The sequence below is a fragment of the Eschscholzia californica genome, unplaced genomic scaffold (assembly GCF_041429995.1).
Source record: "Eschscholzia californica isolate CP2 unplaced genomic scaffold, dmEscCali1.0.p SCAF_27, whole genome shotgun sequence".
NCBI classification, from domain to species: Eukaryota; Viridiplantae; Streptophyta; class Magnoliopsida; order Ranunculales; family Papaveraceae; genus Eschscholzia; species Eschscholzia californica.
In genome coordinates this window covers 85,001-90,000 of record NW_028238387.1, presented here as the reverse complement: position 1 = coordinate 90,000, position 5,000 = coordinate 85,001, and positions in this window count along the sequence as shown.

Sequence of the window (5,000 nt, the reverse complement as noted above, 5' to 3'; positions counted from 1 at the left end):
AGGCCGTCCCGTGCCGTCCCGTGCTGTCCCATGCCGTCCCGAGCCTCGCCAAGGCCGTCCCGTGCCGTCCGAGCTGTGCCGAGGCCGTCCCGTGCCGTCCCGTGCTGTCCCATGCCGTCCCGAGCCTCGCCAAGGCCGTCCCATGCGCGTCCCGTGCCGTCCGAGCTGTGCCGAGGCCGTCCCGTGCTGTCCCATGCCGTCCCGAGCCTCGCCAAGGCCGTCCCATGCGCGTCCCGTGCCGTCCGAGCCTCACAAAGGCCGTCCCAGGCCGTCCCGTGCCGTCCCATGCGCGTCCCGTGCCGTCCGAGCCTCACCAGGGCCGTGACATGCCGTCCCGAGCCTGACCAAGGCCGTCCCGAGCCTCACCAAGGCCGTCCCATGCGCGTCCCGAGCTGTCCCATGCCGTCCCGAGCCTTAGCAAGGCCGTCCCATTCGCGTCCCGTGCTGTCCCATGCCGTCCCGAGCCTTAGCAAGGCCGTCCCATTCGCGTCCCGTGCCGTCCCATGCGCGTCCCGTGCTGTCCCGTGCCGTCCCGAGCCTGACCAATGCTGTCCCGTGCGCGTCCCATTCTTTTGGCTCGGCTGGCCCGTGCATTCTATGGGGTCGTGGGACATTTCGAAATCCACCCGGGCCATTTCGACTCTCTCTTCATTAATACTATTGAGGTATTATTTATGAATTATTGGAGAAAAGAAACGGAAGAAAATATTTTTTTTTCTATTTTTTATGAATTTTCCGGTGTTTATTCACTTAAAAATTCATAGAAAAATAAATATTTATCGGAATCGCTATTATAATATATCAAAAAAATCCTTGCGAAAAGACCTTTCCAACGAGTATAAGTTTGCTGGATTCCGACGAGTAACGAAGGAGTAAAGGCCCAGTATGCTTGGTTAAAAAATTGATGTTTCCTTGTGAAAATAGGAAAAACAATAACTTTGCACTATAAGGGGGAGGGTTGAGCTCCTTCCCCAGAGCGTGCACAGCACTTGTGCTGGCACGTTCCCTAGTGCTCGCCAAGCACCATAGGGCATCCAAAGGGCAAAGCTCGGCCTACTACATGATGGGAAGCTTCTAATATGTCGGAATACGAAGAGATTTCGTGCGACCCGAAGCTCGGCTCGGGCGTCCCGGCCTGTGCCGAGCTGTGCCGAGCGCGTCCCAGGCCGTCCCGAGCCAAGTCTCGGGCGTCCCAGTGTCACGGCCTTTTTATCACGTTAGGTCGACCCGGCATATTATGCTCAAAGACACGGGTCGATAGTGCGGAATATCAAATCCTAACGTACCGTGCGGCGCTATGCATTCCCTCCTAACGCATAGCCAGCCTTCCCGAACATATTCGGAGCATCTCGACTATCAAGTCATCTTGGTTCCCAACCAATAATGCGGCATGACACCAACGTGTCCCAACCTACGAGCATAGCTCGAGCCGTCCCGTATAACGCTTCCTTGAGTCATAGACTCTCGCCCACTATAAAGGATACCAACATATGTGCGGAGCACACCAAGCCGCATATGCGGATCTTGCCATCTAGTCTCAAGCATCCGGCACCTTATCATCTCGGCTTACCATCCGGACATTGGGCATAGGAGCATCCATCTTTAATAAGCTACCACATGCCCAACATAGCACATCAAGGCTTGGCCCCTTGAATAGCTCAATCCTCCTTATGGAATATGCTAGCACGACGCACGCCTCGCCATGGCATGAGAACATGCAACACCTTTTCCAAAGGAACCCGCAGTAACCTATCTCCAGGTACTGTCCCGAGCCATTTCCTATGACAAGGGAACCCGTGCAATATGCTTCTCTCGCATACGCTAGGCCGGCCTCATGGGTTGCGCCACGAGGATGCTCACTTTCGTGCATACCATGCTAAGGATGGGCGAGCTCCCATCCACGAGGTCTTGACATATGCTGGATGCATATGAGGAAGGGAGACCACCCCCTCCTCAGGTGCAAACTTCTTGTTTTGCCTATTTCCACAAGGAAACATCAATCCTTTTAACCAGGCATACTCTCGTCCAAATGACCCTTCGTATCCTTGACAAAGTCTTGAATGCCACGGGCGTCCCGTGCATGGCCTAAGGAAGCTTGCTTGGCACTCTTGCCCTATCTCGACCTCGTATTCGGCCCTACGGCCTATATGCTCGTACGTGCTCCTAGCACTCGTCACGTCATATGCATGCTCAACAATATGCACGTGACATACTCCCCCACTTGTAATGTCGACGTCCTCGTCGACTAAGTTTGGAGTACCACTTCAATCTTCTGCCTCAACTCCGATGCTACCACTGCACCTTCATGTCTTCGGCATACCACACCTCCGTGTGAACTCAACTACGCAGTCTCGTCGCGCAGGTTCCCCCTCCGGGTTAACTCAATCTTCTGCAATGCATCCTCCGATGCGTTAGGATAATGGACTTCTCTACCATTCATCCATGCTCAATGTCGCTTCTCTCATGCAGCCTCCGCCGCTCCTTGAACTCAGGTACCTCACCTCCTCGGCTTCACCACGAGTTAGCATCTCGACGCCACTGCGTCTTGCCATGTGCTCGCAATGTTGCCATCGCAAAGCAACTCGTCTTCAATGTCACTCACCTCTGGATCAGACCCAACGTACCCATGTACTCCACGTTCTGACTCCTTGGTTTGCTTGTTCATTGAGACCCTCATTACGCCCTCCGGCTTCTCAACATCAAGTGCACTCTGGTACCTAAGCATCACTACTTGTACCCTTGAGTGTATACCACTTGAACTCTTCGCAATGCCGCCCCTCTCTCGACGACCCTTGCCTCGATTGTGCCTCTGCACCTGCACCTCTGTGCACATCTCAAACAAGCCTCTGCTTGTGCGCCTCCGCGCTTGCGCCTCGTGCGCTCGGCATCATCCGTGCCATCCCTTCCTCGGGAAATTGTCGTGTTGCCTTCGATGTCCACTAAACGAGTACGGTATCTTTCTCTCCGCGAGAACTACATGGTACCAAACCATCCACCATTGGCATACTCTTGGGAACGTCCTCTCTGACTACATCTAGACACACACTTGCCATTTAATCTTTGGCGATGCTCCTTAACCCGAGCATCTTGGTAGGCTCGTGTCCCTCTTGAACACATCCGAACGTACCACCGCATAAGTTCCAACACATCTCATGCAGCACCATACGGCTTACAACTCAACTGCAAACTCGACGTTGTCATATGTATCTGACGATATGAACTTAGTCCCAACTATCTCCAGACTTGAACGATGCTTAATGTCACCACGACACACCATCCTGAAATCCCATAACGTGAGCTGATCTCTTCTCAGTCACCACGTACTCATTGCACACTGTAGGCTTGAACTCGGTTCCAACTTACCTCCAATGCATAACTCAAACATGGGCCGATCTACTTCAGATACAACGACCCTCATATTACTTGACGGCTTGAACTCGGTTCCAACTACCATCAGTACTGTACTTGGTCTCGTGAATCTGTCATCTAGACTTCACACCAATATGTCCATAAGCTTCAATGTTGGTTTCGGCTTATAGCACTCATGCGACATACCTCACACAACTGTGTTAGCATATCCATGTCTCATCTCAAGTGAGTCCGTTCTCTTTGGAACTCAAATGCGCTTACAACACATCGTGCCGAACCCTATCGTGCACCATACCACATAAGCACAACTTGATCTAGCACCAACTTGCCCAACGATGTACTCTGTCCATCTATCTTACTCTTTGACCACCGTCTTCTGTAAGTAGCTTGAACTCACAACATCACAAGTCACTCGATGCTACCTTCGGCTTAAGCATAAGAGAGTATCCTTCAACACCTTGTTGCCATACCCTACTCTAACGCTCAAGTATTACTCGGATCAACATAGCTCCACTCTCGGATGCCAATCCAACAAGCTTACTCAGACTAGCTTACCACAAGCTCTCAGCCTGACTCTACTTGCCATCTTGGTACACTTCATACCAAGCCTGTTGTCCACTCCAAGGACTCTATATCATGATGTACCCAATGCGCACCAAATCGTACTGAGCATTACTGCACTAAGCTCGCACACGACTCACCGTGCCATTCTTTGTCCATCCCATTCTCTACACTTGTCCTTACCTCTAAAGGACTCAAGTATATATGGTACCTTCTTGCCAACCAAGTCACACTGAACTCTTACAGCTTGCACATGACTTCTTGTGCCAATACGGTTCCATCTCATATCTCGCATATGTCCTTCACCTCAAAGGAACATAGACCCAAGTATAGCTACCACCGTAGCATCCGTGCGCACGGCCTATTCCTTCCGTCGGAACTCTCGTCGCTCTATGCACCATGCATCCCTTGACAAAGGTCCCCTCTCTTGCATCATAGCTTCAGAGACCATACCATCTTGAATGCATCTCACTCTGAAAGCCATCTCTTGGAATCATGCTCTCAACGCAGCTCTTCATACACACTCCAGTATACCACATACCATAGTGGGAGAATCACTAAGCTCTTCGTCACACTCTTCGAGCATAGATACCATCTCTTTGAACCTGCCCTCCAGGCTCTGGAAGTATGCTTCCAAACATACCACATGTTCTTAGGCATATCTTCGTGCTTGTCACCTCAAGCCCCCAAAACACATCCATTTGCCACTATAACTAGGCTCTTGGAACACATCTTGTAAGCTATCGAGCTCTTGATCCATCTATCACAAGGACCAGAGCAATATACACGTTGGCCTATCCACTAGGCTATTATACCAACTGTTAAATGGTTATCAGGATGCAATACATCTTCGCTCGTGCATCTCCATCCTGCAGCTCAGGCTCTGACATCCATTTCTCCTCTAGGATCAGAGCTCCATACTCTTAAGCTTGACCAATCAAGCTCTGATACCAATTGTCAAATAGGTATCAGAGGGTAATATATCTCTTTAGCCTCTCATCTAGGCTCTGATACCAATTGTCACGGCCTTTTTATCACGTTAGGTCGACCCGGCATATTATGCTCAAAGA